Raw genomic sequence first — 11,473 nt, forward strand, 5'->3', positions numbered from 1 at the left:
TTTCTTGTAATTTAAGTAACGATATTGTTTTTATCATCTAGTAATTAAAATAATAAATAATTTCAAAAATAAGTAAACTCAAAAGCACATAATTGAAAAAGTCAGCCACAAGCAAGATCCTGCATGCAGTTTTGGAGTGAAGAATATTATGGTAGGAAGGGTCAAGTGTTACTAGAATTGCTTCTTTTTAAGAAAATAGGAAACCAGGATCAGGCATGGTGGCACACACCTTAGGAAGCAGAAGCACTGAGTTTGAGGCCAGCCTGGTCTACATAGGGGGTTCCAAGCTAGCCAGTTCTACATACTGAGACTGTCTCCAAAAGAAGATAGAGAGAAAAAGAGAGAGGAAGAGAGGAAGGATGGGAAGGAGGGAGGGAAGAAGGAAGGAAGGAAGGAAGGAAGGAAGGAAGGAAGGAAGGAAGGAAGGAAGGAAGCAAGGAAGCAAGGAAGCAAGGAAGCAAGGAAGCAAGGAAATAGGAAACCAAAATCAATATCACATTTCTAGAGGGGTCATAGATATTAGTGCCATCATCAAAGATGTAATGAACGGGTAGTTATTCCCCACACATGCCCCACTTAACTTACCTGTAGAGTCTTTCTCTGTCCTGCCAGCCAGCTCCCAAATAACCACATGGAGACTTCTTATTAATTATGAAAGCTTGACCTATAGCTTAGTCTTGTTCCTAACTAGCTCTTGTAACTTAAATTAACCCATTTATATTAATCTGCATTTTGCCTTGTGACTTTTTACCTCTCTTCCATCTTGCACCTCCTGTTTCCCCTCAGCATTCCCTGGCATCTCCCATGCACCAAGATTCTCCTCCTCTTCTTTTCTCTCCCTGGAAATCCGCCTATACCTCCTGACTAGCTATTGGCTTTTCAGTTGTTTTTTTTGTTACACCAATCAAAGAAAATACATCTTCACACTTTTTACAAATATCCCACAACACTTACCTCTTTGGCTTATGCAGAAAGCATATCTTGGAAAACGACAGTGCACTATCAAAAACTAGATTAAGTGATGAGTGCAGATGCAGCTGCCGCTTCCCATTTGCTCGACTCGATTGAGGACATTAACACATCCCTTGGAAACTTGTATGTAGCTATTGATCTAGAAAATTTTTTTTTTCTGGCCGGGCAGTGGTAGCACACAACTTTAATCCCAGCACTCAGGAGGCAGAGCCAGGCAGATCTCTGTGAGTTCGAGCCCAGCCTGGTGTACAGAGCGAGATCCAGGACAGGCACCAAAACTACACAGAGAAACCCTGTCTTGAAAAACCAAAAAAAAAAAAAACATGCTTTTTTTTGCAATAGTTTGAAAAGACTACCAGAAATAATCTTTTACCTGCCAAAGAACATATACCTTAAGTGTTTCACTTCAGAGCTAGATCAGTTTTGCCATTTTGCTTCATAATTTAATCTGCAAGGTCCTTGGTCTCCCTTCTCTTCCAAAACTTACAACACTGTTTCATCATGTTGATGACACTTTGCTGATAGAACAAAGTGAGGAAGCAATAGCAATGACTCTAGACTTAATTGAAAAGCCATTTGCCTTTTTTGATTGTGTGTTAGGGCTTCTATTGCTATGATGAAACACCATGACCAAAAGCAAGCTGGGGAGGAAAAGGTTAACTTGGCTTACACTTCCACATCACTGTTCATCACTGAGGGAAGTCAGGACAGGATCTCAAACATCTCAGGAACCTGGAGGGAGGAGCAGAGACCATGGAGGGGTGCTGCTTACTGGCTTGCTCATCATGGCTTGCTCAGCCTGCTTTCTTATAGAACATAGGACCACCAGCCTAAGGGTGACATCACCCACAATAGGCTGGGCCCTCCCCCCATCAATTACTAATTTTAAAAAAATGTCCTACAGTTGGATCTTGGGGAGGCATTTTCTCAGTTGAGGCTCCTTCCTTTCAGATGACTCTAGCTTGTGTCAAATTGACATAAAACAAGCCAGTACAGTTTGTTTGTTTGTTCTTTTGTTTGTTTGTTTGTTCTTTTGTTTGTTTTTCAGACAAGATCTCTCTATGTAGCCCTAGCTGTCCTGGAACTTGCTATTGTAGTCCAGGCTAGTCTCAAATTCACACAGATCTGCTAGCTTCTTCCTCTTGAATGCTGGGATTAATCCCCTCAAGCAACCAACCCACATCTTAATTTAGAAACATGGAAATAAAGACTTACTTCCCTTAAGAAAAATAAAGAGGGCTGGAGAGATGGCTCAGAGGTTAAGAGTATTGACTGTGCTTCCAGAGGAGCTGAGTTCAATTCCCAGCAACCACATGGTGGCTCACAACCATCTGTAATAAGATCTGATGCCCTCTTCTGGCCTGCAGCCATATATGCAGGCAGATCACTGTATACATAATAAATAAATAAGCCGGGCAGTGGTGGCACATGCCTTTAATCCCAGCACTTGGGAGTCAGAGGCAGGCGGATCTCTGTGAGTTCGAGGCCAGCCTGGTCTACAGAGCAAGATCCAGGAAAGGCACCAAAACTGCACAGAGAAACCCTGTCTTGAAAAATACAAAAACAAACAACAACAACATAATAAATAAATATTAGAAGGAGGAGGAGAAGAAGAAGGAGTGGCATTTGCATGTGAGGGACTGAATAACAAATTCAAGAGCTTTCCATCTTGGCAAAATTTCTAGTGATCCAGTGATACATACCATATTAAAGTAGCTCTTTTACAGCGGGGGAAAAAAAAAGAGGCATAGCATCCAATGGTTTAATTTTTTTTTATTCTTGAGGTAGCATATTCCTTATATGGATGTGTTACTTTATCACATCAGTTGAGTAACTGAAAAGACTGTTAATGTTGAATGGGACCCACAAAAGAAAAATGGACAACAGGTCCACACTGCCTTTCAAGCTACTCTGATACCTGAATTTTACAATCCAGCAGGTCGAGTGGTGCTCCAAATTTCAGTGACAGATATAGGGTTTGAGTTTTGGTTTGGTCTGTTTTTTGTTTGTTGTTGTTATCTCATAGATGCACAACAGTTCAAACACATGCAGCTTTGGGGCAGAACCCTGTCACCTTCTGCAGATGGAACTTTTCTTTAAAGAAATGGATTCTGGGGGCTTGAGAGATGGCTCAGAGGTTAAGAGCACTGGCTGCTCTTCCAGGGTCCTGAGTTCAATTTCCAGCAACCACCTGTAATGAGATCTGGCGCCCTCTTCTGGCCTGCAGGCATACATGCAGGCAGAACACTGCATGTGTAATAAATAAATAAATTTTTAAAAAAAGAAATGGATTCTGACCTGTCACTGGGCCTTAATGGAAACTGAATACCAAATCACGGTCCACCAAGTTATAGTACAACCTGAATTGCCCATTGTGAACTGAATGTTGTCTGACCTACTATACTGAGGTGATATGTTTCAAGATTTGGCTCCAAGAGGCCCTGAAAGTAAAAGTTATATGAGAAGGTTGTTCGAATATTCACAGTTCTCACTTCTAGTGCATTCATTGTCCTGTCTCTCCTAGCCTGTACCTGGCCTCGCGGAAATTTCCCTACAGTTCATTGGCTGAGGAAGAATAAAATCTTGTCTAGTTTACAGATGGGTCTGCATCATATTAAAGAGCCACCCACAGCTATAAAACCTGCACATTATGGTCCTGTGACTGTTAGTGTTAATTGTCAGCTTGACAGAATCTAGACTCGCCTAGAAAGGCGGCATCTCAGTGAGGGATTGTCTGGATCCAGTTGTCCTGTGGGCATGTCTGGGGGGGGGATATCATGATTATGCTAATCAAAGTGAGAAGACCTGCCTACTGTAGGTGGTAACATTCCCTAATCAAGGGGTTCCTGAACTGAATAAAAAAGAGAAAGCTAGCTCAACACGGATGTGCATTAATTCATTGTTCTGAAGTCTTGACTGTGATGTGATGTGACCAGTTCTCTCAAGTTCCTGCTATTGTCACTTCCCTGACACGACAAACTGCAACCTGGAACTGTGATCCAAATAAAGCCTTTCTCCCATAGCTTGAGTATGTCAGAGTATTTTTTATGACTGCAATAGGAAAGGAAAATAAGACAGGTCCATTTTTTAAAGTTTAATTTATTTATTATGTACACAATGTTCTGCCTGCATGTATGTGTGGTTGCTGGGAATTGAACTCAGGACCTCTGGAGGAGCAGCCAGTGCTCTTAACCCCTGAGCCATCTCTCCAGCCCCAAAAGGTCCATTCTTAAACAATCTCTGAAGGGCAGTTGTGAAGTTAAATTGTGGGTAGAACTTAAGCAGTTCTTGTGGTTGTTTATTTTTCTCAGAGAGAAAAATGGCAGCCATAACAAGCTATTACCAATGTTGTTGTGGAATATTAGTTAAAGATGTGTTACATTCACTTATGCTGTGGAATATTTGTTTAATGACACAAAGATGTTTTGCATTCTTTTATGTTGCATTTGTTTAACTCTGTGAAGCTGTGTTACTTGTCTGTCTAAAACACCTCATGGTCTAATAAAGAGCTGAACGGCCAATAGCTAGGCAGGAGAAAGGATAGGTGGGGCTGGCACGAAAAAAAAATAAATAGGAAGAGAAGATGAGTAGAAGGAGAGGTGGATGCTGGGGGCTAGCCACACAGCCATTCAGTCAGACATGGAATAAAAAGGACAGAAAAGATACACAGAAATAGAGAAAGGGAAAAGCCCAGAGGTAAAAGGTAGGTGGATTAATTTAAGTTAAGAAAAGCTAGCTAGAAATAAGCCAAGCTAAGGCCTGGCATTCATAAGAAAGAATAAGTCTCTGTGTGATTATTTGGGAGCTGGGTGGCAGGCCCCCCCAAAGAGCAAAGAGTAAAAAACAACCAACTACACAATAATCTCTGTTACCCTCCAGAATTTGACAATAAGACCTTATTGCTGAAGATACCACATATTTGAGTCATAGAACCTGAAGAAATCAATCTGATACTCAACTGAAGTCTTCATCACTACTTACTACCTTGCATAGTGCTACAGATGCTGTGCACACTACCAGAGGAGAAAAAAGCAATTATCAGATGTGAATCCTGTGACCTGCAATAATGACTGGCCCTACACACAACATCCCTATTATTGGGCATGAATGTTATGGAAGTTAACCAACCACTTTCTGATGAATCCAAGATTTGCTCCATGAAATGAAAACCATTCCTGGCATTAATGGGGCAAGAACCTGTGGCTACACCCTAGGAGAGTACTGAATATTGTTATTCTGCTAAATGGATATAGTATTAAAACAACTCCTAATAACGTATTGCTATACCCATAGATTAGAGCATCTCTCAACTCTCATCAGAGAAATTTCTTCTTGCAGTAGATGGCAACTAACATAAAAACCCTCAACTGGTCAACATGCCAAAAATAAAAGACTGTGGCATGCTCATTCCTAAATGGAACAACTATATAACACTTCTCACCCTAAGGCTCAGGGATCATTGCAGAAGATAGATTATAAAAGCCAGAGGTGTTGAATAACTTCGAGGAAAGAGTTCTTTCATCATATAAGACAGTGCACTTGTGAACTCATAATGGCTGTGATAACATGTATAAGACCTATGCAAGCTCAAGGAAGACCAATCCCAGCATGAGGGTAGCATGACTGTGAAATCCCACCACTGAGTGGGGAGCTATTGACATTTGATAGCTCCTGGGAGAAGGAGAGTCACTTTTCTTCAGTGTGACCAAAACAAAAAGGTCAATAAAATCCAGGGCAAGCCCCAATTCCCAAAAATAATTTGGCAATACAAACTGTACTTCCTAGGTTTAAAAAAGAAGAAAACCTCAAGTTGTGTAGATATGGAGGTAAGGATAAAGAGAGTGGATCTGGAAGGAGATGGACAAGGGGGGGTGACTATTATCAAGATATGATGTCTGACATTCTCAAAGAACTAAATAAAAATATTTTAAATATGTAATAAAATGTTTTTTTAAAAATAGAAAAGAAAAATGTCCTTGTTATTTATTGTGTTACAGTTTATGGGCTTCCGATGATTTTGCTGAGTGGTAGGAACTTCAAAGAAACACAATTGGGAAACCGGTAGCTAACAATTTCAGGGACATGAGTTGGGCAGTGGTGGCACACACCTTTAATCTCAGCACTCAGGAGGCAGAGGCAGGCAGATCTTTGTGAGTTCGAGGCCACCCTGGTCTGCAAAGTGAGTTCCAGGACAGCCAGGACTATTTCACAGAGAAACCCTGTCTCAAAAAAAAAAAAAAAAAAAAAAAAAAAAAAAAAAAAAAAAAAGAATTGGGGATATGTATGCATATAGTCCTTTCTCAGTGGTCTAGAGATATGAAGATATTTGTGACCCATGTGAACATTCACAAAAGGGTGACCTTAGTAGAGAAAGGCCATTCTAACCTGTTCAATTGGTACCAATCAGCCTCTTTCTGCGGCTACTCTATGTGTTTTGCAATAGGCTTATTCACAAAGCTGCCACTTAGGTAAAGATGGGCTCATAGGATTCTGTTCACAAAGACTGACCTGGCTATAGCCAATACTGATTGCCCAATCCTTATGTACCAACAATGAGTCCAATGTATGGCTCCTTCCCTCAGAATAATCAATCAGATACCAGGTGATAGGTTTATTACATTGGACTATATCCATCACTATGAAAGAATAGGTAATTTTATTCTTACTAAAGCAGATGCTCACTCTGCATATGAATGTGTCCTCCCTGGTTTCAATGCTTCTGCAAAGCAATCATCTACAGATTTACAAAATACCTCATGCACCATTATAGTATCCAACATAATATTACTTCTAATCAGGAAATTCAGTTTACAGCAGATGAGTAATGGCAATAGGCTCATGCTCATGGAATTCACTAGTCTTATGCCAAGATGAAATGGCTTTTTTAGGATTCAGTTACAGTACAAACTGTAACTGAATCAGTATCAAATTTATGGTGCTGCTTTTCTAATAACTGGAATTCATGGGTCCTGGAATCAAGGAATGGCAACTCTATCATATCTATTGATCTTCTAGTAAATTTTTGCTTTTTTGTTTGTTTGTTTGAGACAGAGTTTCTCTATGTCGTTTTGGTGCCTGTGCTGGATCTCACACTGTAGACCAGGCTGGCCTCAAACTCACAGAGGTCCGCCTGCCTTTGCCTCCCAAGTGATGGAATTAAAGGCGCGTGCTATCACCGCCCGGCTAAATTTTTGCTTTTTAAATGTTATATTCTGCTGATCTAGAAGTATTGATCACAGATGGAAGAATGCTGCCAGCAGCAAACTTAACAGTAACTCCAGTGAACTGGAATTACACCTGCCACCTACAACTTTGACATCCTGATGACTCTGAATCAACAGGACTTGTGATATTAGCTTGTGTTGTTGATCCTTATTCACAAGGAAAGTGATGGAAAACTATAGGCCATCTAATTCACGTAGGACTAATAAAGGCCCTTACCTATCAGGAATGAACAGCCGGGCGGTGGTGGCACATGCCTTTAATCCCAGCACTCGGGAGGCAGAGGCAGGCGGATCTCTGTGAGTTCGAGGCCAGCCTGGGCTACCAAGTGAGCTCCAGGAAAGGTGCAAAGCTACCCAGAGAAACCGGCCCCTCGGCCGCCCCTCGGCCGCCCCTCGGCCCCCCCTCGGCCGCCCCTCGGCCGCCCCTCGGCCCCCCCTCGGCCCCCCCTCGGCCGCCCCTCGGCCCCCCCTCGGCCCCTCGGCCCGCTTATGATCTCACAACAGTTGTGGTTACCTGCAGACCACTGGGCCCATCAGCATCCCATCTTGGATAGGGAAGGAACTCATGAATCCTTCCCACCTTGAGAAGCTGTTGGTAATTAATGCTGCTGGGAAAAAAGAAATTATTTTTTTCAGTAATTATTTTTCTCAGTCATGTAGCCACTGGTAAGTTGCTCGCCCTCCAGTAAATAATACAGCCACAACAAGATATATTTATTTATGAATAGATATTTTTTCTGTCTAAATCTAAAATAGATTTACTGCTCACCAGATTCTGGCAAAGGCACTATGATGGAGTATGTACTGTATGTACTGAGTCATTTATGAGAGTCTTAGACATATAATACCTCAATGTTAAAACGTATACTTTTGAGGGCCAGAGAAATGACTCCATAGGTAGAGGTGCTTGCCACCAAGCTGGTGACCTGAGTTAGATCCCTTAGACCCACATGGTGGAGAAAACCAATTCCCATGTTGTCTTCTTACCTCCACACGCATGCCATCATACACACACACACACACACACACACACACACACACTTTTTAAACTTGTATTTTTGAATGCCTGGTAATAAATAAATAATTCTTTCATAGAAATGCTAACATTTTAAAGCTAAAAGCCACTTAGCAATTTCTTTTTTCCAGTAATATAAGATTTTTTAAATTACCTTTTTAGATTAGCATAAAAGGTAATGGGTTTTGTTGTGGAATTGTCATAGGTAAGTTTCCTATTCCCTTCCTCCACCAGCCTCCGTACACTTTCCCAAAACGAGTATTCTTGTTTTAACTTTACATTATTTATTTGTTTACTTATTTACTTAGCTGTGAGTTGGTGTGGGATGGCTTGTGCACACCACAGCACTTGTGTGGAAATCATAGGACCAGTTTTGTGGAGTCACTTCTCTCCTCCCATCTTTACATGGCTCCCAGGGACTGACCACAGATAGTGTTCATCCCAAAGAAGGGAGGAAAAAGACCAACAACTCAAATCACCATAGCCAAATTAACGAGAGCAAGTTTTTTTATTTGTGTACACGGGCTGCCACCCCCTAAGGTGGAGTTTGAAAGGTCAGCACTGGGCGTGAGGGAGACAAGGCTTCTATAGCTCAGGGATAGGAGGTTTCCAAATGGGGGGTTGGCAAGCAAAACAGGTGAGGTTAGAGGAGAACATTAGGTCTAAGGACCTCTTGAAACAAAGACATGGTTGCAAGCGGGAATAGCAAGGTAGTCAGAACAAGATAGTCATAAACCTTTTGAAACAAAGGTAGAGTTACAACTTCTATAAACAACTTTTTATAAAAACAAACAAACAAAAACAACTTTTATAAACAACTTTTGAAACAAAGACACCATTGCCATTCCTGGAACAGGCAGTCAAGACCATTTGTAGTTAAGGTTACAGGTGGGGCATAACCCAATCCTTGAGAAACAGAGGTTTACTTATAAACAGGAATGAACCTAGTTTGTCTTTACTATAAAATGGCTTTTAAGCTCAAGATGGAGGCAGTCTGGTTTCGTCAATGGCCCTTGTGTTCTTCTAAGAGAAGACACCTAAGAGCGAGCAAGCTCGCTCTTCTCTCTCTCTCTCTCTCTCTCTCTCTCTCTCTCTCTCTCTCTCTCTCTCTCTCTCTCTCTCTCTCTCTCCCTCCCTCCCCCCTCCCTCTCTCTCTCTCCCCCTCCCTCCTCTTTAGTCTCCTGCCTTTCCCAAGTGCATCCAGGAACTGTCATGTAAGAGTACAGTGAGAAGACAGCCTTGAAGAAAGCCCTTACTAGAAACTGCTGACAACTTGATTTCAGACTTCCCAGCCTCCAGAAAATTAATTTCTGTTGCTTAAACCACCAGTTCATTATATTTTGTTTTAGTAACCTGAGCAGATAAATGCAAAAAACATTATACTAGGTGAAATAAGCTGATCACAGGGCACATGTATGACTCCACTTATATGAAGTTCCCGGAGTAGTCAAATTCATAGAAATAGAAAAGAGAACTGTTCATATCCTTCTCTGTCATCTACAACTCCAGATTATCCAGCCCTTCCCAATGCACAAGACTTCCTCTGAGGGAAAAAAAATCAGTTCCTGTGATTCCCTTAAAGGGACCTTTTTGTCCGGAAAGGAGGATTGCATTTTCATCTTCATAAGTGATAGTAAATGTTTCCCCACATGTGCATAGTCCAGCAAGCGCCAATAAATGAAACTTTGCACTAACCCCTGAACCTGAGACTGTTACTGAAACATTGAAGTAAAACCTAGGGATCTAAGACCATTATTGAATACAGAATAGTCTATGAGACCACTTAATTATTGAATACAGAATAGTCTATGAGGCCACTCTCATGGACTGTTGTCCACTAATGCCCAAGCCTCTCACTACTACACTTAAAACCCTTAGGATTGGTCATGGAAGCCTTAATAAGTCCCGTGCTTTGTACAACTATTAAGGAACACATGGATGCCTGTGCCATGTGGATTCTGATGCTCATTGCTGGCACAGTACAATTGGTAACTTTAAACATTTACACTTTGATACACTGTTCAGGCTCTAGGGAAATGCCTCTTCTTATCTAAACAAAAGACAACTATGTCCAAATGGCATGAAGATTTGTGAATTTCGTCAGTCCTCATATAAAAGACAAGCATTATTTCATAGTGCAGGAAAGGAAAATTCAAAGGGTAAAAAGATTTAAGTAAAAGAAAATACTAGCTAAGTTGCCAAAGCCTTAAATATATGAGCATGATGTATTTTTGCTTAACAAACTATCATTCCCTAGTAGGTAACATACAGTGTCCATTTTATTGCTTCTCTGCATTTTCTGGCTTTTGTTGCACAAATTAGTACAATATTTGCAACAGATGCATATGGAGGGAGGCTGAAGAACATTTTGCAATATTAAACAACCCGTGTAACTCCTGATTTTAGGAGAGATACATAAATGAACAGACAGATAACATTTGTAAAACGTTGTCAAATTGTACTCCCCAGGAAGCAGATTGTGAGATGATATTTTGAGGGAATACTCCTGAAACCAACCATTATGAGAGGAAGGAAATGGGAACAAACTATCAGAGAAATCAAATTTCAGTGCAGAGGTAGTGGAATTTCTTAGCATACCCTATTAAGAATTCTGAAGAATGGGGGCTGGAGAGATGTCTCAAAGGTTAAGAGTACTGACTACTCTTCCAGAGGACCCAGGTTTAATTCCTAGCATCCACACGGCAGCTCACAACTGTCTGTAACTCCAGTTCAAGGGGACCTGACACCCACAGCAAAACACCAATGCACATAAAATATAAATAAATAAATAAATAATAATTTTGAAGAATGGGATGAAACTTCAGAGATGGCTTCAAGAGTACTGGGGCCTTTATGACAACATCAGTGGGTCACTGGACATGTGCCACCCAGGAAATGGGATCTAATCGTAAATAAGGAAACACTCTTCAACTGAGACAATCCCAGAAGAGTGCTGACAGCTAAGTTCTCTTTGGTGGCAACATTCCCAACAAATGAAGCAATAAGTCATTTATTCCTAAAGGGAATTTCAAGTGGTTCCACACTCTTCTTGTCCATTCTAGATCCACTTCATGTCAGTTCTGGAATCAGTTCCTCAAGGACCAGGTGAAACTAAGGATGAAGTACACCCTCCATCTCTCCATTATCTCAAAGCTACCGAGAGCTGTCTCTGTTTCCTGCTATCAATTACAGATCAACATCATTCTTAGACTCTTGGTTGTGTGACCAGATTCTCACTTCTGAACACATAGCCGTCTCAAGC

The sequence above is a fragment of the Peromyscus maniculatus genome, chromosome X (genome assembly GCF_049852395.1).
Source record: "Peromyscus maniculatus bairdii isolate BWxNUB_F1_BW_parent chromosome X, HU_Pman_BW_mat_3.1, whole genome shotgun sequence".
Taxonomy (NCBI): Eukaryota; Metazoa; Chordata; class Mammalia; order Rodentia; family Cricetidae; genus Peromyscus; species Peromyscus maniculatus.